General features: G+C 42.4%; 1 protein-coding gene across 3 annotated transcripts in view; it reads right to left on the reverse strand.

The window, feature by feature from the left end:
* elfn1a (extracellular leucine-rich repeat and fibronectin type III domain containing 1a) overlaps window positions 1–6,012 on the reverse strand; it is a 96,393-nt gene extending 90,381 nt beyond the window's left edge. For all 3 annotated transcript variants that reach the window (XM_053850844.1, XM_053850842.1, XM_053850843.1), the window contains exon 1: window positions 5,588–6,012. The gene's annotated coding sequence lies outside the window, so the exon portion shown is untranslated. The remainder of the gene's footprint in view (window positions 1–5,587) is intronic.
* Window positions 6,013–24,741: the final 18,729 nt, after the last annotated feature.

Raw genomic sequence — 24,741 nt, forward strand, 5'->3', positions numbered from 1 at the left:
ATTCCGTTTTTTTTTTTTTTTTTTATGCGCTCCTAGATGAACAGTTACTCATTCACAGCGATCCATTCATCTACCAGCCTGACAAAACAATATCTTGTTACGTCTGATTTGCAAAACATCACAAGAATGTATTTAATTCACTATGAATGAAACCGGTTTGGAGTATAAGTACATACTATATTCTCCCTCCATCTTCCTTCTTAATTCAGCCCTGTTCACTTAATTCAATATAGCACCCAAATCTAATTTTAATGAAGTCGCCATATAAAAATACAGCTCATAGGTTGAAGTATAAATAGAAAGAAAAACGCAGCAGTTTATTGGATTGTGCATCATTGTTATTGAACTAGATGAGTGAAGGTCAATGCAGGCAATTCAAATATTGATGGGTCATTACCATTAAACACCATAAAATTAAATTAAAAATGGACTTAAAATGTTGCTATGTCTTATAAAAATGCTTCTACAATGTGCCGAAGGCAAGTTTCCCTGGTGGCTCGGTTGTTTTGCTGGTCAATTCTTTCATCACCCTTCCACCTCGGCACCAGAGCTGCCTGCACACGATCATGTGAAGACTGCAAATATCTGCTCCGTGTTTGTCAGATGACTCTCAGGTTCTTCTTGCTCTTATGACATGGTTCCAATGAAAGAATGAATGATGAAGCGATGATTCAGGCTGAGATCAATGACATAAAAAATACAAAAATGTAGCAAGACAGCCTGAAATGACACACCAAAAAAGCCAAATAAAGAGAATTCTCCTCACCTCCAATCTATTTAGCTGCTTCATTCATAAGCTGTCCCTGTAACAAGTCTGGTTCTGTCATGGTTTCTGCCTCAAACATTTAGTTTTCTTCTACCATAGAGCGGAAGCACACGTTGGTGGCATCAGATGGTCATCTTGCATCTTGCTTTGAATAGACGTATGACACGCAAAAACACTTTTTCGCAGTCGGATTTTTCTATTCTTTTCCAGTGAAATAGACTGTCGACACAAACCAAACAATATTAGGATTTGTTTGTACTTGTGTGGCTGTCGCTGTCTCCTAGCTTCGTCCTTGCAGTCCTCCTAGCTGGCCCCTCTCCTCCATGCCCTCCGCTCCACTCCTGTTATTGATTTTCATAATCACAGAACTGCTCGCTCACCTTCAGCCCCGTGTTTGATTTCCTCACTTAAGATATTTTTACCTTGAATCCTATTAACATATTCACTTTGTAGACACAATGGCACAGTTTGAAGAGAAAAAAAAAATCCATATTGCTACAGAGCTGTTTGCATAGCGCTTCTTTTCCCTCTCTTCTTACAGCGTCTATTTGAAAAGATAAGTTGTGCAGTCAGCTCGGGCCGAGAGGGTCTTACGAAACAGTTTCGTCATCAAACTGAGGACATTATACGTGGAAACAGTGCGGTACATGCATTTGCATTAAGCCAGCTTCTCCCTCATATGCATCCGGAATCCAAAAAAGGCCATCGCTGCCAACATCAATGCAAACTCTCCCGGTGAATGGCTCCAATTTAAAGGCATGTTAAACACTTCTGATTCAAGGTGATGTTCCATCCTTGTACAGATGCCAAAAGCGTGAGCAGCACCTACACGTATTTATATTCAGTTGCCTCCAGCTCCTGTTGCGTTTAAGTTCCCATCGTATTTTGAGGCTTATCTTCAAGTTACAGCCTTAATAGATATTGAAAAGTCACGGCATCTGCAGCTCCTGAATGTTAATTTACTGTCACTGCCGCTTCTTTTTTCCCTCCTATCTGTTGTCCTTAGGCAGAACTCTGTCAGCATCACTGATGTCCTTCAACACAGGAACTCCGATTTGCATCCTCACTGGACTTTTTGCCGATACAGTAAAGCCATTTTCTAATGTGTATATCTTGCCCTTTTCCTGGAATGTAGCGGTAATACGAAGAAGTCATTTAGATTTTTAGTGCGAGTCATGACACAAACAACGCTAACCCAATGTTCTCAGGAGGGATGGAAGGTGGAAAGGGAACTGCATTGAATCCTGCAATGTCAGACAAAGCCTGAGCTGAAAACAGTAGAATATACACGTCTGGAATTGTTGCAAATAACAAGCACATCATTGGAGACTCACTCTCACTGGTTGTAAAATGTATTTTGTCTCCAGCTTGGGCACCTTTTTTCCGTATTCTTCAGACAGATGGGTTCTGCCTTCTGGTTAAATCGCACGAGAAATGCAATAACTGAGTCATTCATTTCAGACAGCAAACTACTACCACCACAGACAGAACCAACACACAACGCCTTTAAAAGAAGAGTCACCACACGTTTAACAACAAAGTCCAAATTGATATTTAAGAGAACAAATGATAAGCCCGACTTTACTCATCCTCAGAGAGTACGACTTCTATCGCCAACTTCGTGGGTTACCTTCCGTGCTCTTCCTGCTTTACCACATGACCTTCAATGGTCATCTTTCCGACATTCCTCGTTCAATGTGCTTGTTTCTAACCTTGTCCTTCCTCAGCATTTTCAGTCATGACTCTTCTAACTTCCTTAAACTTCCTCCCTTTGTATCAGAGCTACTGTCTCTAAACCAAACATCACAGCAGGCCTCACTATAGAGTTTCCATTTCTTTCTTGCTGTCATTCTTCCTTCACAGATCACCCCGGAAGGTCACCTCTGCCTGTTCCACCGTGCCTGCATTCTCCTCTTTTCCTCCCTAGATCTCTGTCCATTACTCATATATCTGGCTTGAACTCTATTTTCACTTCCTCCTTCTGATAGCTCGGTGTTTAAGGCTATTAGAATTCAAAGGCACGGTGATCTCACCAATCCTAATGGTTCTTCCTTGTCATTTGCATTTGCCCTCTCCCAGTTAAAAAGACTCCTTTTATACAAACCGGATGGGCACACAAGCCACCAGTGAGTCAGGCCATTGTGAAAATGTCTTGTTGGGAAGAAAGAGGGAAAAGTGCCACACTAACATGGCGGCGTGAGCAAACCAACATATGCCCTGTTGTGTTTTACACCATATGTTTTCACAGTTCGCCTTGCTTTGATTAACACTGTGAACCGCGTAGCAACTGTTTTAACTTCTGTCAGTCGTGTCGTCGTCACATGGAATCGCACGCATCAGCAGATTTTCAAAGGGTGTAGCTAAGTATTTTCAGATGGCACACTGACATTTAGTCGCCAAACCTGGTGTAAAACATGAATATAGTCAGATAATTTCACTTTCAATGGCATCACCGCAAAGTGACATTAAATTGCGCAGTACTCTAGGATGTGAGATACCATAAATGTAGATTTATATTAGTGCTGTTCATAGTCATGTGACATGTCCAACTAGGAGGAAGCCCTGGGGTGGACCTAGGACAGGTCAATGAGACTGTGTCTCTCGGTTGGACTGGGAATGTCTTGCTATTCCCGACCTCAGAAAAGTTTAGGAGAATATGGTAATATATATTTTTTTTTATTGCAGGAGACCATGAAAGCTATCAAAACAAATTGTAAAAGTGAGTGACGCAGCATGGTACGAGGCAATAACAGCTGGAATACATAGCTGAGCGAAGGAAAAGTCGGAAGTTTTATATGTTGAAGTGAGGAAACATGGGAATGGGAATGGGATATATTATCTCTGGAGGAATATTGTTGATGTTTTACAGTCATGTGACATGGAAGGAAGCCCTTAGGCAGACCCAGGGGAGGTTGGAGTAACTGTCTTTTGGATGGCCTGGAAACGCCTCGAGGTGATGGAGGAGGTTTCTGGGCAGTGGGAAGTCGGGGACCACTTTTCTCCACCTGCTGCCCTTCCAATCCAACCTCAAAACTGTACCGGAAAATGGGTTGGAAAATTAGTTATTTTAGGGAAAAGAGGCACAGGCTGTGTCAGAAGTAAGGGATGTCGCAGGAGACCATGATTGTCAATGCAAAGCTATCAAAATATGTTGTATACAAGAGTGAAGCAGCATATTACGAGGCAATAACAGCTGGAAAACGCGGCTGACAGAAGGAATAGTGGGACGTTCCACATGCTTAAGTTGATTTTTGTGACGAGCATTTCAGAATTCTCGGTAAACCTCTTGTTGGATGACAGCTTGCAACATCCTGCTACATCGATCCTGACATTTGATGTGTTTCTGAAGTGTTTTAGTGTCTATGAAATGGAAGCTTTGCACTAAACTTTGTTAGACATTGATACTTCCGTTTGATACTGAAGAGGGAAGGCGATGTTTAAATGTAAACCAGATGGATTGACGGAGTCAGTCCAAAAGGCATTGATCCAATCCATTCCATTCATAACTTGCAGCAGAGGGAAGCCAACGGGTCCCTTTGCCATCGTCATGTTCACCAGGATTCTGTGTTTCATGCTCTCGACCTCACCCCCAATTCAACAGGACTCCACATCCTACTTGAAGCGGTGGGAAGCTTCATCCGGTGAGATGCTAGTTTTCCTGACTAAACTGTCTGCTCTGCGCGGCAGCATGTCAGTAAGATGTGATTTGGCTCTTTTCACCCGAGAGATTTATATCAGACCGAAGCTGCGAATAAGAAGCTGAGACGCTTCTGTTCAGGTCGCCCACAGCTTGTGGGAAAACTGTAATGCCAACTGCCATTTCCATTTAGAAAGGGGTTGGTCACATTTCCAAAAAGCCCGCTGTCCCCTCAGGATATCTGTCTCTCCCAAACAGCAATTCATATCGAGCGGGGCAGCTTCGTCTCCTCCACTCCTCACCGTCACCAAGAGCTGTAATTCTCTTTCAGTATCCACGGCACGATCTCTCTCTCACTCTCCTCCACAAAGAAACCAAGCCAAAGCAACTTGCATACAAAATAGCTGACTCAATCATCCGGCTGTATAATCAAGATAAGGCAGACGGGCACAGGAAGAGGGGACTGTGGCGGTTAATGCTTGGGCAAGATGTTTTCCAACATATCTGCACACTTGGAAAGTTACAGCAGACGAATCAAGGCTGCGCACATGTTTGTCGCACCACATGTTCCTTTGAATTCAAAGGCCTCTACATTTACTTCCATGCATCTATCATGTCTCCTGCTGGCAGGTTTGCATTTACTCTTTTTTTTTTTCATTTAACTTGGCGGTGCTTCAAACCTTTTACTTTTGCCCACACACACTTCCTGCCAGACATGAAACACTTCATCGCTGCTCCTTTAGAATCTAACCCTCTGCTGACTGCACTAAAAATCAATTCACATCAACATTTCTGTCAAATAAATCTCCAGTGTGTGCCGCGTTGTTATGCATTTCCAAGACAGATGGCAGGCGCTGAAAGCCTGCGCTTATCTCAGCCACTGATATTGGCTCTATTTTATACCAACGTATGATTCCTGGTTCATTAAAAACTACTTTATTTGCGTGGATAATACCGTTGGAAAGTTCGCGGAGCTGTCCGTGGTGCTGAAGCTGTGTTCAAAAACGCATCCAAATTTACTTAAAACAAATGTGAATGGCGATTTAGATGATTCCAAACATGGACTCAGAAGTTGATCAGGAAAGCTGCGTGTGTCGTGGCATAAAAACAGGAGTCGGAATGTTGCATTTGTATGGGAATAAAGCCCGTTTTTTTTCAATGAGAGTAGAAGTGGAGCAGCTTACCTGGATATGGAGTCTTCACATGCAAAGCCGTGCGCTTTATCGTGCCACCAAGACGCGTCAAAATGATACTGAAATGTCTGTTAAAAAATAATTCAATAAAAGAAAAAAAAAAATCCAAATGTTCGCTCAGTGAAAACTGACAGCGTCAGAGATCCATCTAGTCGTTTCAATGTCAGCGTGTCTGTGATTCCGGTGGTCTCCTCTGCCGAGACGCGGAGTTCGTTCTGCTCTCTTCTGGCGGCGGACTGACAGCTTCGTTCAAACGGAACCGGAGGAGGAGGAGGCGGGCCGCCACTGGCGAGTCACCAGAACCAGCACCGAGCCTGCGAGGGAGACGAGCGTGCGCATGCTGGTGTCCAGCAGGAGCAACTTTTAAATCTCCTAACAGGATTGTTCGCAGCCGAGAGGCTATAAATGGACGCATGCGGGGTTGGAACAAGTCCTTCTGCGCCGGTGACAGCGACTGTTTTGAATACACGAAACGCCTCGTCACGTGTTGTGCACGCGGATTTGACACGGGGAAATTGCTCGTACGGAAATATAAACAAATGAAACATGAGATACAGCGTCGTCTCACTTGCCACTGATGTGAAGTAACTTCTGCAAATGATGAAAATGATGAATATTTAACCAAAACATTGCGTCACATTCTTAATGGCTGAATTAAGTTTTGCCTCTAATTAAATTATCTCAATATTTTAATAACTTAAAATAAATGAGACCCAATTGCATGAGATGCTTTGCTGTCTTGGTCTCAATTTGGGCTGAATTAAGTTTTACAGCTGATTAAAACTGTCGCATCATTTTACAAAAACTAAGCAAAAAACATACCATAAAATATATATAAAATATATAAAAAATATAAATTATATAAAAACTATAAAATATAAAATATGTAAAAACTATTAAAAAATAAAAATATATGGAATTTGTGACATAATAAGCCAAATATTGAGTCAAATAAACAATATACACAATATATATACAATATATACAAACTTTATATTTTCATCTTTATTGATTTATATAATTGTGGGTGGGGAAAAATAGAAAATAAAAAGCAATTAACTGAGTATTAAGCTCACTCATCCATATCATTTTTTTCTCTTTTTTTAGTCTTTTTGTCACTACATCATTTCAAGAGAACTGAAGTTGATCCCAGCTACCTTGGATGAGAGGCAGGGGGCACTCTCCACAGAGTCATAGGTCAAAGGGAGCATACAGACAAACAAAATGGGAGCATTGGTGTTCCAGCATGTAACCCCCAATAGGAACATTACTCCCCAGTTTTACCAGCTGATATCATAGATCAACTATATATATATATATATATATATATATATATATATATATATATATATATATATATATATATATATATATATATATACATATATACCTGACAAAAATAAAGCAGCCTCCTCTCGCTTAATGATTATATTTAAACTCTCTGAATGGTGTTAAAATGAAGTATGACTAGTGTAGACACAGTGTGTGTGACGCACTGGTTTCCTGTCTGAGGTGTCACACGACTCTCACCCCAATGGGACCAGCACTGGCACCTCGTGACTTGGGAATAAGATGAAGATAACCGCTCAATGATGGCATGGCTAAATATGAACACAATACTCTGCAGTATACCAGCATTTTCAGCAGAAGAAAATACTCTCCAGCTACATTTATTTTGCAAAACAAATGTCCAGTCATGGGATGACATAATGGAAATATATTAGGGCTTTTTACTAGCATCTAAACAGTCAATTTCTCTTGCTCCCTGCAGCACATGATTTTATTTCAATGTATAAGTTCAAAAGATCCATTTTCTTCCACTCAGTCAGTAGACCAGGGACGCGGAGGGGGCGGAGCCAGTCCGAAGTGACAGACAGGAGACACCCAGACAGGTTGCTGGTCCATCCCGTGCTTCAAGATTGACAAACCGATCTTCCACATGGCGCGCCATATTTTCTAATCCCCTGTCATTGACAGCTATCATCCCATCACATGCCTGGTGACTGTGCCAGCTGTGGTTCATTGGTTCTAGCAATTATCGGCATCATTTTGATGCAAAGCATTTCCTGTCGGCTGTGGAGATTATACTGCAGTATTACCTCTGCAGTACAACGGTGATGATGATGATCTTAGCTCTGATATTTATCGCCGTCCACAGTTATTTACATTTGCGCACTCCATTCTTCACACAGTCAGTGAGTCTTGCTCCAGGACTGTGTGTCGGTTTATGGCCAGGTAGAGAGCTGCGGGACAAAGCACCAGTCCCTTCTGACAAATAAAAGCTGCCACTGCGAGATGGTGTTGGTCAGTAATTTGCAGGGTTAAATAGAAGGGAGGGGATGAAGGGTGGAGGGAGGAGTCGGGGCAGCTATTGAAGCAGCCTACTAAGAGGTCAAGCCGTGGTCCCTGTGATAGTTAATCAATAGCAATGATAAATTATTGAATACAGGAACCTGCTGAATGCACATTTACATCCAGATGGATGTACTGCATGGCTGGACAGATGAAGGGAATGGAGCAAAACATGACATGTCTCTGATGGAAATGAGAGAGAAGTCTTCAGGAGTTGCAGGAGGATTGTGTGTGTGAGTGCGGTGCTCGGTTTAATTTATGGAGAGTGCAGCCTCGTGTCCTCTGTGATGACGTAGTCTGGGGGTTGACCTGAGTGAGTCTGGGAGCCAGGCTGCAGATGCTCCTCTGTGTGATGGGGGCAAGTGTGTGTGCGGGGGACTTGGCACAAACGTCTCATTGCATTGCTGCAGCCGCATTAAAGCGGTGAAACGTTGGACATGGGGAGCCTTGGAAGTCAAAACACCGCAGGATTAAAGCGACCGAATATTTTCACCGGGCCTGAGGTAACCCTGATCTGTGACCCCGACTCTGAACCCTGAGTGGTTATCACGACCCAGCAAATTTAATAAACAAATAAAGATTCAGCTTCTGTTTCCCTCCTAAAGATGCAAATCTATCCACTAAAAGTGGTTCCAAGCCACTTTGTAGTGCATAAGCAATCTAATATGATTTGTCGGAATCAATATAAATCTTTTTGACGTCGAGCCAAATCTAAGAAGTATCCTATAGCATACACTGTTCCACAGATGTAGTGGATACGGTGGGGGGAGCTGGGAAAGTTCATTCCAGGTACTTATCATGGAGCGCTGTGTTTGGTTCGTGGCCAACTAGAAACAGCATGTTAGACGTGGAAAGAAAATGAATTCCGAAGTCCTAGCTCTTTGGGAGCCCAGGTAACCTCCTTCACACCTTCCACTGCAAGTTAGGATCATAGATGCACTTCAATATTTCTGTGGTACAAGTCCCATGATGCCATTTAGAACCTCCGAGGCTTCTTTCATGAGCAGATATCTAATCCTAGGGGGCACTTGCTTAGATGGTCAGGTGTTATTTTAAATGTTCCAATCCCCTACTAGACTCAAACGCTGCGACTTTGTCGGCACTTTCTATCAAACCAAAGTGCTCCGTCTCACTTCAGCTGGCAGGAACTGATAAAACCAAAGGTTTGAACACAGGCTAGTGAGGCAGGTTCTTTTGTTCCACATGGAATCCACACAAGAAAAAGTCACGGAGATTAACAGTCACCAGAGAATCGTGACAAGAGAATTGGAGATAAGGTTGTTATTGAAAATTGAAATTATATTGAATAACATTGGGATTGACTTAGTTCCCGTTTCCATACACTAGACCTCCAGGTTGTGTCTGCGGATAGGTCAGGGGTTGGGGTTGAACATGGCAGTGGGTTATTGATGGTTATTTTAACAGTGGTCTTATTTTCAGAGCTCAGTAGGTGGTGCTCTTTATTTTCAAAATGTAATCTACATTGAAATAGCTGTTCAAAGATAAATAGTATACAGCAGACAATGCCATCTAGTGGCATCTGACTAGCTGCACAGAAGTTTGGATAATGCCCATTTTGGAAATGACATTGGTCAGTTAAACCCAATGAATAGCTCTTTATGACTTTGGTTTGTTGAAGGAAACCAGAGTTTACAGTGAACATACAAACACCAGAGAGAAAGGACTTGCTCCAACAATTGCCTCAACCTGATCCATTTAGGTAGTGATGGGCAGATGAGGCTTCATGAAACAGCGTCCTCATTTTCAGAGCTGGCGCTCTCAGTTCTAAAATGATGTGAGGTTTCTCTGAATTGGTTGTTTAGAGAAAAGAGTGACACGTGGGCTCTGAAAATGAGGACACTGTTTCATGAAGCCTCACCAGCCCATCGCTACATTTAAGCCATTCGGAATCAGTGCATGAGTCAATGCATGGAATTCTTACTGGGACTCGCCCTGCTTACTTCTGATTGGTGGAAAACCAAAGTGATAAGGGAGGCCATTGGTGGACAGACTTGGTTTCGAGAACAAATCTCATTATTAAGCTACGGTTCAAGTGAAGCTGTATAACAACAGAAGAGGTCAAGTGGAGGCCTTTACGCTTTAGCTGGGCAAAGCTACAAAATGCCTTGGTCCAGAAAATCTAACAAGCAAAACATTTCCCCGGATACATCTCCATATTCCAGTGAGTCGGCCCCAAAATGCTTCTTGTTGTGTTTATTTTTAATTCAGATTCTACACGGGAGCGTTGCTCTTTTGCGAGCTCACAGATGGGTGGACTCGATGAGCTTTCGCTGTGAAGAGCGGCAGCCGGATGAATCTACCTTCAGGCGATGATAGCGCTAATGTATGTATCCAGGTATGAGCGCTGATCCCCGGTGGACACCTCTGTCTACTATTATATTGTACTAATGATTTATATCCCATCACACTGAGGGCCACATGTGTAGATGCCGATGAGAAACCACATCGCTTCACTTCATTAGAAAAAAAACTCATCATATGCTGCTCATCATTTCAGCATGAAGTAAAATTGAATTTTAAAATTCAAAAGACATTCATAACCTTTATGAGCAAATTCGGTTCCAGGTAAAGTGGCCATCTCCACCATATATTCTCAACTTTTTATTTATTTTTGGAGAGGCCCTTGTTATATACAGTGGCATATAGTACGGTGAAAACAAAACAACACTATAAATTTGTCTGTGTGATGCGCGAGTGGCCATAAAAACAGGCGAGATATTTCTCATTTACATGCTGCTTGACAGTTACATTCCTGCAGCTTTTAAGACGTAAATCTGCCGCTGGTGTAAAGATATTGATGCACAATGGCCTCTTAGTGTTCAACTCCTCACAATTACAACTTAAAGATAAATTACGTGGAACAGTAATATGCATCATAACATCAATTAAAATATCATCTGGGGCAAACTATATATAGTATATAGTCTGCCACTCGATGAAGGTTTTCGTAACAAGTCTGTTTTCATCTGTCTATCTTTTAGGAAATCGTCTTGACTCTGGCTAAGTGGACAAGTGGAGATCCGACTGTTAATGTACAGCATATTAAAGATGGACTATGTAAAGTTGAAAAACCAATTGACTCCCAACTCCCATCTGAACACGCTAGATCTCTTGTTCTGAGGCCTTTCCGTCAGGTACCTATACTTGAAACTGCAGCTGTAGCTACGCTTTCAGTTTCTATCCGAGTCAATTCCGAAGTTGTCTGTGTGCGTTTCGGCCTGCTTCTGGTCCAAAACTTTATTGGCTGCTTTGCCTATAAGTTTTCAACTGGTAACAAGTCTAAGCCACGCCCCCTCTCTGAGTAGGCCTGTGGTTGGTTAAAAATCGATCAATGTTGCCAAGTTTTTTCAACCAACTCCTCCTTTAATGCACCTAGTTTCATATATGAAATCACTTTAAGTCACATCGAGCATTTGGTAATAACTGCAGAGCCATAAAAAAAAGGTAGGCGGCGGAGGCAAGAGCAATAAAGTATAGAATGTCATATTGGCTGGAGGTGAATGACGAACAAGTAGATGGCTGGGTTTGGTGTGTTGCAGATGTACATCCACAAAACAAAGATATTTAAATAAAAATCACTCCGTACCGCAACACGTTGCAGTGACGATTTGTAGATTCCATCCCTGGCCTCAGCAGTTGGACTCTGAAACACAACAGAAGCATCAGAAATCATGAGGTATTAAAAGACAACTAGAAATTCAGTCTGAATTATTACACGAAAACTCCCCTCTATCTGTTCACTCTAGTGGCTGTCCAGGGCGAATTGGAGCTAGTCCCAGCCTCATCAGGCGAGAGGCCAGTGCGTCACACAACCACACACACACTGACAAACACTAGCACCAATGCACGACGACAGACTTGCCAGTCAGCCTGGCCACGAAATCCACCTGAAAACTTTTCTGTTGTGAGGCTGCAGCAACACTGAGAACTTCCACTCTGCTCTCAGAAGCAATTTAGAACTGTAACCAATAAGCGTTTACAATTAAATAACCCACAAAGACCTCATCATTTATTTACTTTAGCAGTTTATTACGTCGCAGTAGGAAATTAAATTCTATGTTTCTTCGTCAAGCAAAGAGATTCGCATTGTAGCAAGAACAACAACGCAATTGGAGATGGGACCAGCAGTTTGGGGTTTAGCTTACTTGTGAAAACTCCTCATCAAAGTATTTATTCGGGAGATGATACTTTCATGGATGGAACGGATGTGTTACTTAACTCTTATATAGATGTTACAAGTATTGATGGGCTCATGAGGCTTCATGAAACAGTGTCATCCTTTTAAGAGCCCAGTAGATGGCAGTGTTTGCTCAGGAATCTATGGAATTCAGAGAAACCTCACATCATTTATAAACTCTAAAAATGAGGACACTGTTTCATGAAGCATCATCTGCCTGCACTGGTTGGAGGGAGAAGGCTAATGTCCACTGACAGGTAGCGATGGGTCGATGAAGCTTCATGAAAAAGTATCAAATTTTTCAGGTGGCACTCTTGGTTTAAAAAAACCCATCTATTTAAACAGTTGTTTAAATCTTATAGATTATACAGCAGACAGTGCTATCTAGTGGCCGATGAATTACGACACTGTTTCACGAAGCCTCATCAACCGATCACTACTGACAGATACTGGCCGCTGAACACCTCGCAACAGCTCATGTGATTCTTTACTCGAAGACATTACAAAATCCCTGTCGACAGGACGATTTCCTTTCACACACAAAAGAGACTTTCGAACGCAAAGGAAGAAATGAGGGGTTGAATTTCACATCAGTTACTTTTACCTGCTACAGACTGGCTACAGCAGCTAATAACTTATGTAAATCTGAGCTGCGAAGAATAAAAGGGACGATAATGTCACCAAATGCAGTCCGCTCTGTCCGAGAGAAGAAGAAAGAGGAGTGTCAGATAGGCGGAATGTATTATTCAAATCTGCCGTTTACTGGCTAAGCCAATTTGATGCTGAGGCAAGTAACAGGGCAGGCAATAATTCAGGGGAGGAGACGGGGACGGCCGCTTGATATAATGGAATATGTGCTGTCACTGAAGAGTAGGGGATCCATCTTAGCGGCTCCCAGACGTTGGCCGAGGATCTTCAGCGGCTTCTAATTAGAATGTTACGCGGAAGAGCTGCGAGGCGGCTCGGGGGGTGGGGGGGCTTGTTGATGTTAACCAGCTACACTTACATTACGTTTCCGCCGTTTCAAAAGCATCAACACAAGTGATCGCGCATGACACGGCATAAATATCTGGCTGCCGTTTCTGCCTCTCATCACTCCTGAGTGCAGGAATTAAATTAAGAGCGAAGAACACAGATATAAACGTCTGGTGCGACCGTACACTTTCGCACAGCTCGATAATAACGTACGTTGAAATGGCGCCGTCACGAATTCTCCGTTAATGAGCAGCAGTGGAGGGATAGATGAAAAGAATAATGAGGAGGTGAAATATCCATGCAGGCGTGAGTTTAACCTGCTATAAGCAACCTGAGGAACACATTTGCATAAGCACTGGGCAGAGCAATGAGCAGGTCCAAGTTGACGCTCAAGGTGCTGTGTTTTGCTCGGGTACTTCAGAACTTGTTTTTGTTAGAAGTGTTTCATAGCAAAGTCCAATAGTCACAAAAATGTCCCTATTGACATCGGGAAAGTGGACTTTTACGCTCTATAATGACGCCAAAGGCAGCCTTCAACATTGCCTGGTCATTTGTGTAAAAAAGGGTCAGGGAGAAGTTAGGAAACTCTCCTGACTGCATTACATTGGATGTCAGTTGCTATTTATAACCCCTTACTGTATGACACTATGACTTTTTCTTCTTTTTCTTTCGGCTTCTCCCTTCAGGGGTGGCCACAGCGGATCATCCTCCTCCATCTCACCCTGTCCTCTGCTTCCTCTTCTCTCAAACCTACAAACCTCATGTCCTCCTTCACCACCTCCATCAATCTCCTCTTTGGCCTTCCTCTCCACCTTCTGCCTGGCAGTTCCAACCTCAACATCTTCTTCTCCTTCTTCTCCTCCTCCTCCTTCTTCTTCTCCTTCTTCTCCTCCTCCTTCTTCTTGGCCACAGCGGATCATCTTCCTCCATCTCACCCTGTCCTCTGCTTCCTTTTCTTTCACACCTACAAACCTCATGTCCTCCTTCATCACCTTCATAAATCTCCTCTTTGGCCTTCCTCTCCACCTTCTGCCTGGCAGTTCCAACCTCAACATCTTCATCTACCAATGTACTGGCTCTCTCTCCTCTGTACATGTTCAAACCATCTCCATCTAGCCTCTCTGACTTTGTCTCCTAAACACCTGAGCACATGTGCTGTCCCTCTGATCTACTGCTCCCTGATCCTATCCATCCTGCTCACTCCCAGAGAGAACCTCAGCCTCTTCATCTCTGCTACCTCCAGATCTGCCTCCTGTCTTTTCCTCAGTGCCACTGTTTCCAAACCATGCAACATTGCTGGCCTCACCACCCTATTGGACACTTTCCCTTTTATCCTTGCTGACACACTTTTATCACACATCAGACCCGACACTTTTCTCCAATGATTCCACCCTGTCTGCACCCGCTTCTTCACTTCTTTCTCACACTCAGTTGAGCCTTCAGGTACTTCAAATCCTCCACTTTCTTTATCTCTGCATCCTGTAACTTCACCTGTCCACTTGGCTCCTTCTCATTGGACAGTACTCCAACTCTTCCACAAGAATACTGAGAGATATAAACTTTATCAGGTCCATGACACCAGTATATCAGTCGGTCATCCTGGTGTCATCCAGACAAGAGACATTATTCAGCGAAAGCCTTTTTAGTGGAGCCAGCTCTTTTTCCAATTACACCCCAACTGGATTGGATTCAACTTCATTTTGCCAGCTATAAGTGCAGCTCTTTTCATTGGCGACTCCCCAAATATCATGACCTCCTCGCTCAGGGAACGAACACAGTTTAAACCCATGTTCTTCGGAATAAAGGAGCTCACTGTCAGTCAGAGTTACTGTTAAGAATTGACTCAGCTGACAAGTCACTGCTGAACACTGCAGCAATTTTGAAATTCCTTGAAAGATACTTTGAAAAAGTTCAATCGTCTGTATGTTGTGAAGCCTCCTTGAAATGTCAGTGTTCCTCTGCAGTGTTGCTTTTTGACAGCAACAAGGTACCCCGACAAACACACAATCCTTTTTGACTGAGTGAAATGGAGTTGGAGAGATCTGTAATGTGTATCCTGTCTGGGCTATAAATGATAAAACAGTTTGCCATGGGAAACCAAGAAATCAAATCTGATCCTGGCGGCCGTTCCTAAAACCACACAAACTCTCTTCTGTGATATGATACGATTTCAACTCCCTTTTTTTCTATTAACACACCTTCAGAGAGTGAATGAGGAACAGCACCTCCAAAATGTCCCCTTTAATAGCGTCCAATTGGTTCATGTCTGGGTAGAGGGAGTGAGGTGGAGATGGAGGTGTAGGATGGATTGGATCATTTGAGCCACTGTAGTGAGGTACTGTACTGCTGAGAGCTCTCAATTTCCCAATCATTTTTTGTTGCCTCCTCGCACACATACACTCACAAATTCAGACATAAAGCACCAGGTATTGGACATGAGTGGGTGACTGGTTATTCCCAACTGGGGTGAAGAGCTCGGCCATTGAGGCGTGATATTGTTGGACAACAAAATAGAAGAGTCTGAATTAGATCCGTAAACATTTGAGTCACCGCAATAAAACGTCTTCCTGAGCGATGTCAGTTCAGCGGAAAAGGCGATGTCCTCGTACTGCCTGTCAGACAAACCTCCCGGGTGTGTAGTTGTCGTTCGAGTCACAGTTCAGTGGCCTTCAAAAAAATAGGTCAACTGACTAAACAAATCCAAATGACCAGCTGTTTCCACCACTCGCTTATCTTCTCTGCCCCGGTGACACAGACTTGTTTTGAAACGACAATGCCAGGATTCATCAGACTCAAGTTGTGGGTCTAGAAAGCATGAAACATCATTTTCACACATGGGCGAACCAGATCACAAAAGTGTTTACTCCTCTGGAGAATGTCTTGGAGGTCACTGGTGTAAAAAATAACAATAACAATGACAGCAACTGAATAGAAAATCAACCACTACTGTAGTACCATTGTCACAAAAATGATTTTTCCTTTTAATGTTATTGTTTACGTTTCTTCATCTATTTTTTTATCAAATAAATCATCTGGTTCATGATGCCAAACCCGGAGGCAGCCATTTTATCTGCCAACATTGTAGCTACACAGACTGATTTAATACGTTGGTTGATCTGGATTTTGTTTCATTTTTTTTACTTCCTTGTCAAGGTGAGGAAAAGTAGAGGGAAAACTTGACCCAAATATGTAAACATAAGGACGTGGTTTTTTTTTATTCAAAATAAAAAAAAACATCGTCACAGGAACAACTTGTAGTGATTGTTTGTTTGTCCTTATATTTCAAATTGATGAAATGAATAAATAAATGTCAATATGATAATGAAAATAAAACAGGTTTTGTGCTCTACTGATGAAAATAAATGCTCTTACACTGCTACTAGTGAACACTCAGACCCAAAATAGCACTGAAATAGAACTTTATAGATTTAAAAATCCTAAATCCTTGAGATTAGGGCGTAGCCCAAAGGGATGCAAAGCTGGCAACCAAGAAAAGCAATAATGTGGATGTCCAATACCTGAACAAAGACACCATAAGAATGCAAGGAATATAAATGAGGGTGACACCTGAGGAAGAAGCAGATATTGAAGGGAAGAAGACCTGTCTATGTTGCCATTCAGAGCAGAAAGTTGGTGAGATATTTAGGAGCAGCAAAATACCTTTACAATTGCAGATACAGGGCAAGACAACTACACTGAACAAAAAAAACGCAATGGCAAGTATGGCATTTCCTCCTTTAAAATCTGCCTTGTGGACATTTTTAGGGATGAGAGAAGATATTTACTATTTATTTATTTAACCCTGCAAGTTTTTTTTCCTGACAATATTGCATCAAATCCCTTTCAAACCCTAGTTACAATCAAACACACGAATATTTTTAGTTACACGTGAAAGGCACTTGAAAAACCAGTCATTTGAACCCACAAATAAAAGTGAAACATCAGTCAAAATCCATTGTTCCACCCCTTTCCATGCTCTGGCTTACTTATCTGTTCTGCCTTTTAAACTCCCTTCTTCTTTTTATTTATTTATTTATTTATTTTTAGAGACACATATAATAACCATGCCATCAAATACTTGACAGGAAACCGCCGGACTGTTCTATGAAGCAGTGTCTGCGCCTCATTCCGAGAAACTGATAAGAGAAAAGAAATTAAAATATGTAGGAACAGTTTGAAATTGGTTCACCAACTCCAACCTGAGTCATTATTCAAAATTGTAACCTTGAGCGCACCTGTGTTTAACACCACATTATATCACATAATTGAGTGACGGGAGCTTCTATAGGAAAAGCTTGCGTTTGAAAATGGTGGTGAACATGTAATAGACAAAAACCTCTGGGGGATTTTTTTTTTTTTTAAAGAAACATAATCAAAAGTAAAACTGGAGCAAAACTCCAAACAGATTTTGTCTAGAGCTGCGTTCAAATGTGTTGTCTAAAGAACCAGAACAACCTCTGCCGTGATTTTGAAACTCATTCTGGGCTTTTTATTTGGCTGATCAGAAAGCGCGCTCGCCCTCCTAATAATATTCATCACCAGCTGACTGCTAGAAAATGAGTCTGCACGCTCATATCGGTGACTGTGCTGAGAAATTACACTTAAGGACATTGACAGTCTTATTGCTTTCCTCCTCTCCCTCCTGCAGTCGTGCGCGTCAGACTCACCTCAGTATTTCCACAACAACCAGGATTACATTTGCTCGCGGGGTCACATTTGTTTTGTAATTCACTAAAAATGACATCCCCCTCTCTCTGCAACCCTGCTCTTCATGTTTTTGTTGTCTTCTGTGAATATAGTTGACAGCTCGGTGGAGAGCAGAGCCGAGGAGGAGAGCGGCCCCGTGGTGGTTGCTTCGCCGTGACCGCTGGGATAAACACACCACCTACACTAAAAGCCTTACAAAAGAGACACGGCTATTCCAACAGCTGTGACATGCAGTCTGTACTCTGGAACCGACGCGGTTTATTTATGGTCGTGATGGAAGTGAGGCTGAAAATACCTGATGCTGGTACTTTACTCTCCCAGCTGAGCTACTCTGGTTTAGGGTTGGTCACCAACCATGGGAATGGAGTTCTATGTCTCAAAATAGTGTTGCAACAAATGCACTGTGTGTGTTTTTTTTAACAGCAGATGCAAAGGTATTTATAATTAAAATAGGCTAAGTGCATGTTTGCCTGGCTGGTCATTTCGTCCACGGCGACTTCGCCATCCATTATCTTAAAGACAAGAGAAGGGCAGCTTCCACTGAGAGTTGTAAAACGTGCATAATTCAGAAGGGCCTCGCTGGCTCAGCCATCAGTCTTCAGGTGGATATTAAAGAGTCCGTGGCAAATTCAGTTAATTTTCAGATCATGACATCGCAGTTTGAGAACGCCCTTCTCTTCGCACGTCTTCTGCAGTTGGGTTGACAATGTGTCTGCGGGGGCTTCACTGAACTCTCACTTGCTGTGAACAGCTTCGGCGGTGCCTTTCATTTCAAGATCGGCGGAGCATGGTGCAAGGGAAAGTCACAATACCGCTGCATTTGAATAATTCAAATTTGTGTGGAGTCTGAAAGCAAAGCAAAGCCTGGTTGCACGCCTGTGAAACCATGAGATCCTCTGCCTTTCATACAGTCAGCAATACTCTCACCTGTCGCACCCCTGACCAAGGAGGAGGGGGGGCAAAAATAACCACTTATTATTATTAAAGTTGTGGAACCGATGCTTTCAGATGTCTTTGCTTAACCAGACGGCTCAGACACGCGGTTTTAAAGAGAAGTGACAAGCAGAAAAAGCCTTCATTTTCCTCCTGATCCTCTTTAGTGGTAATTATTTTGGCTCGGCTCGGAGCGAGCATGCTAACAGCAGCTGACACTTTGTCTATAGTTTACAGATAAAACAGCTTCTGCTCGGAAGCAAATAGTGCTGACACAGACGCCTCGAATTTCATGCACAAAAGATAAAGTTTGACAACAAATGCCATTGCATGACAGATTGCTCCTCATGGGACAAACATGTTCATTGTCTTTTTATAAACATGAAGCACAAAAACAGTTCAAAGGAGGATTCTACTGAAAGTCTGCTCCAACTGAATAGGTTCAGTCAACATTCTGTCAAATTTAGTACATGAAAAGTCAAGATCAAAGTATTTAACCCCTTGACACACAAGCTGTCGTTGCACGTGTCCGTGACTATTACTATGTTTATTGCTATAATTACTTCTGGCAATGTGTGAAACTTGAAGCTTTATTGTAAGTAAACAAACTGGTTCCTTTCTGTAACACTTGAGATGATGTTTAAATTTTTAAATGCAGCCTGCTGTAGAAGACTGACATCGCTGCCTCTAAAAGTGTCAAGAGAAGAAGTTAAGTCTTTCAAAATGATGAAGTATCATGACACGAAAAGGCAAAATGCAAGAAGATCTCAGGAGGTTAACAAACACTTGAACCATGTATGGTGAGGCTTCACTGTAGGTATTTTCCTCTCCACTTTTCTGTCAGCGCCATCCCATTTCAGCAGGTCTGATTGAAAGAATTCTCCTGCTAAATAATAAAGTAAACCGGAGGCTTTTAGAAGAAGGAGATTGACCACCGTAACAGTTGTGATGGGTTGTGTAGCCCTCCTTGTTCCCTGAAGATCCGAATCACACTCCCTCTTTCCTCTGCAGCGAATGAGGAGAAAAGGTTTTGACTTTCCAAATGTCAAGTAGACGTCTTAGGATCTGGCAGGAAGTTTTATTTCCAATCCACAAAACCTGGAAAGTCAGCTGCGTGAGGACAAGACAGCTTCAACGGTCCTGAAGACCGGGTCAGTGTCAGGCAGAGCCAAGACTCGAGAAACTGGATAAGGGATTGGCAACAGAATAACATTTAACTATTTTCTTTCAGTAGGGATGAAACATATTTGCCATTTGCCCAATACGTTACATTCATTAATTCTACTTGTGGTACTACACCTATCCGTTGGTGCTGAAACTTACGCCACTCTTACTTCTCTATAGTGACAGAATGACTGACCAGACGTCCGTTTTTCTACTTTCACTATCAATCATTTCAGCTCAGACCAAGAAACAATGGATCGAGTCTAATGTTACTGCACTGCCGCCGTATGAATCTCTGTCAGCTGTGGAGGTGAATCATCTAACTAAGGCAATAAAGGTCCCCATAAGGCCGGTTCAGAGTTCTACATCTGTCATGATTTAGGTGGGGTGGCACTGTGACCACTTAAGAGTAGTGTTGTAGTCAAACTACATGTTTTACAAGTCTAATCTCAGCTGGACTGAGGGAATAATTTGTCTTTTTGCAATGTCATAATGTGTAGTGAAACTCTTTTGTTGATAATCAAGTACTATAATAGTATATATATATATACACTATGTTGGTCTGTATTGCTTTTTGTAAAGTAGTGGCCCTACTATATTTGAAAGTGACTCTAAACATGACAGTCTTGTGTCTCTCCACAGTGTGCCAAACATGAGTGGTGCTGCAGTCTTATCTACTCCACTGCAGTGAGGATGGCGATCTGTCAACTAGCTCCCCCCAGGGGGACGAGCACAGAGGGGGGGTGTACTTTTTTCTCAAAGGTTTTGACTACCTTCACTCACTGGCCACAGTATGAGGGTGAATCCCTCTTAGGTTTGTTTGTGCCAACTGCGACATGACAAACGTGGGTCCGAAGTGGGGACAGACACCCAGTGTATGGACTTGTTTTGTCAGATGTTCTGCTCTGGAGCTGGTGGAGAAGGCTCTCAAGATTATGACCAGTGTTTACTGAACCTGAGAGTGGAGACATTGGGGTAGTGAAGTACAACAAGCATAGCGGCAAAAAGAATCGCAGACTTCACTAGGAAAGCACACTGCTTGAGATCAAAAGGATGCGAGAGTGAAACCCAAGGCTCGAGGGCCACATCCGGGCCATCAAGGCCATTGTAAGGCCCAAGACATCCTGAAATGAGAGAGTCTAGTTCAGCATGACGCACAAAGTCGCGATGTTAAGGCTTTGTCGTTCAAGTGTAGAGTGTAGTCAACAACATGGGACAGGCAGTTTAGGTTCCCATTTTTATGCTCCAAGGAGGTAAATTAAGGTGTCTTTCTCATGTTTTTATTGATAATACCACTAAATACAGATGATCTAAATGTAGCTTCTGAGAATTGAAAACACTTAAAACTGTGCCTCTATGTGTGAGCGAGTATTGCACCCCTGGAATTGGCAAAAAATCAGAACATGTAGACCACAAAAGACCAGAGGAACATTATGAATTAGACTGCAAACTATGACTGACTCAGTCTTGAATATATATCTGGGAGATTATAAGAGATAAAGAAGAGAATGCAGCCAAGGTGGACTGGGTAGAGACTGCATATATCTATTGCCAGATATTTATTTTTGTTTGTTACTTTATTAAAGCGGATGCTTTTTGGAAAAATAGTCATGTTACTTCAATATTTAGAAACACTTGGGTAAAAACACCTGCGGTGTGAAAGCACCCTGGTTTTTGGGTGAGTAGAAGGAAATGACAGCTAATGAATGTGTGTTTAAACAGGACGTAAAAGTGAATTTGCATTTCAGCAGGTACTTGAAAATGCTTTGATTTTCCGGATTCAGTAAAATCGAATCTAGTGTTCTGCGTTTCCACGAAGAAGAAAACCCAGTTGTTCAAAGCAAGAGACAACTTCCTTGGTTGGTTTTCACAAAAATGTGAGCCTCAGAGACTTTTTTTTTTTTTCTCATGGTTCCTCCTGTTCACATTCCATCACAAAAAAAAAAAAAAAAAATCTGATTCTCAAAGAACACGAGACAGACGTGGGTCATTCCTCATCTCAGCACTGGAAAAGTGATTCAGAAAAGTTTGGCGAATGCATGAACGCCGCGGCGATAATGAATGCTGATGAAAGCTCTTCATCCCACGCCGTGTTTGTCATTCACAAGTCTGACTCATGAATGTGGATGTAAACAGACTGATGACGAGTCAAAGGCCAGGGAAGATGATGGACTGAGGCACACACCAGGGGTAGATCCACCTCGCTCCAGCAGCCACCACAGCTCTCTAACCCCCCTCTCTCCACCATCACCCCGTCGCAGCGCGTTGGTGCTGTATCCTCTGCTTGTCTGCAGGCAGTTAGAAATGAGGCGCCCACCAGTCTGCATCTGTCTGACTACAGAGCCGGGGAACCTGGCTTCCCGTTGCCCTATCCATGAGAGAGCCGAGCCCACCAGGCAGCCTACACAGATGCTGTGCTTACCGACAAAAGGACATCCGCCTACGCCGTGTTGTTGTCTAAATGATTTCCCAGCTCACGTAATGGCAGGGAAAAAAAAAAAAAAAAAAAGCCAAAACGGATCGTGGAGGCAGGAGAGTGGCTAGAGAAACAGTTCCTGTTAAAACTTTCCTTAACTGCAGTGCAGAGCAGCTCGGGTAAAATGGAGCGGGTCAGCGGTCACGAGCCGGTCTGTGATTTATGATGGATGGCGCAGGCTGAGGGATTGTTTTGATAAACTCTGGTTTAAAGTGCCTCACTCCAGAACACCTGAGAGAGGGATGGAGAAGTGCTCTGACACACGGCCAGCTAATGTTTATTTATGATCGCAGGTGGTGATATTGAAGCCGTAAAGCACCAAAGACAAGACCCCGGCGCACAAATAAGCGCGCATGCGACGGGGAGGATGTTCATCGACTCAAACATGATTACGGCAGCTTATCAAAAATCGCAGCTTCTTTGTATTAGATTAACTCAGTCATCGCCTCCTGCCGCACAGGCTGGAGGTTATGTTGGAAATTTGAACCCACGCATGCAAACATACGCTGCCTCTCATCCGCTCAGGAGCGCCGTCTGACATGGTCGTCCCCACAGAGAAGCACATCCTGGTTCATCATGTTTTCAGCTGAGGTTGTCCGCTTTTCAGCGACCTCAAGGATGAATCCTGCAGTCATTATCATACATGTTTTTTAAACAAAGAGCATCACTTTTTAGTCAGGTTTTTGGGCTTTTGCAAGGCCATAGTGCTCATTCAGAAAAGGGCAAAAATACAGTAAAATCCAGGTTGAGGTGTTCACCTATGTTGCTTTCTTGTTTCATGTGAAGGGCTTCACTCAAGATGAAAGCGCTGAAGCTTTCATTCAATATGTCAGTCGGCATTCCTGAAGAATAATTTCAGCCACAAAAAATGTGGCATCATATTTCACAGTGGGTGGCAGGCGTCTCCCTTAAAGAGAAGGTGAAGGGTTCTGCCACTCAGAGAGACTCAGAGTAGAGCCACTGCTTCATCGCATTGGTGGCAGGCGTCTCCCTTAAAGAGAAGGTGAAGGGATCTGTCACTCAGAGAGACTCAGAGTAGAGCCACTGCTTCATCGCATTGGGAGGATTCAGTTGAAGTGGTTCGGGCATCTCATGAGGACGCCTCCCTTTGGAGTTGTTTTAGGAGGAGACCTAGTCGTCGACCCAAGAACCGAAGGAGGCCTGGGAGCGTCTCAGGATCCCCCAGTCGGAACTGGTGGATATTGTCCAGGAGAAGGGCGTATGGCGCGGCCTTTTGAGTGATGATGGGTGGATGGAGGAAAAGTGAGATTTTTCAACTTGAAAAATAGAGATCATGTCCACTTTATTTCAAGTCAAAATGTGTCAGTTTAACATTAAAAAAAATGAAGCCGGTCACTTTCTAACTACATTATTTTTAACTTGTGTGCTCCTCTCCCTCACACAAAAAAGTTGTATTTATTTTTATTTATTTATTGATTGATTTGCATGTATATATTTTAAGTTGCAATGCTGTTATGTCCTCTGTTTCAGTTACTGTTTCAGCTACATTTATGTAACTAGAAAAGTAGTGTTGATGTAATGCATCCATGTCCCAGCATGCATTGCAGGACTACACGGTTCAGTCCTTAATAAAATCTTTTTTTCAGTCCACAACTTGCAAAAAATATTTGCATGTTTTTGTCATCTAAAAAAAAATTATCTTGCCAGAGAGTCTGATCTGACATAGGATTTGAACCCATATCCTTCGATATCATGGACATCACTGCCGCTTATCTTGTGAATTTTGCTGTGCTAGTTGTACTACTTTCGGTTTTAAGATGTTTATTTTTGGAGTAAAAATATTGTGAATTGAGCACCCAAACTGAAGATCTATTGTAGATATATTAGCATTTGCTAAAGAACTTTCTCCAACATTCATGCTCTGAATATGAATTTGATCGTTCAAAAATAAAAAAATAATTGAATAAAAGTAAACAAGAAAAAATAAGTAGATGCGTGAACCCAGATATTCTAAGTTTTATATATTTTATATATAATAATGCATGCATTAAAGTATTGAGTATGATGCTTTTTATTTGCTATTTTTACATTGCATAGTTTTCATCTCTTGAATTTTGTTGTGAACAACCAGACAACAGCAGTGTGTCATGGCGACACAGCTGGTATGCATTAGCTAAAATAAAAATAAAACAGTTTGAAGATGCACTTGCACATTTGAGAATTTCTTTAAGACTTATCTGCACAAAGTTTGAGACACACCACTGATATACCCTGAGGTGTCCCTGCTAAGAAATGTATTTTAACAAAATGCAAGATTAAAAACAGATTTATGGATATTGTTGAGTGCTTTAAGACTTTTTAAATAATGCCTCCATTTAA

The sequence above is a fragment of the Synchiropus splendidus genome, chromosome 19, assembly GCF_027744825.2.
Source record: "Synchiropus splendidus isolate RoL2022-P1 chromosome 19, RoL_Sspl_1.0, whole genome shotgun sequence".
NCBI classification, from domain to species: Eukaryota; Metazoa; Chordata; class Actinopteri; order Syngnathiformes; family Callionymidae; genus Synchiropus; species Synchiropus splendidus.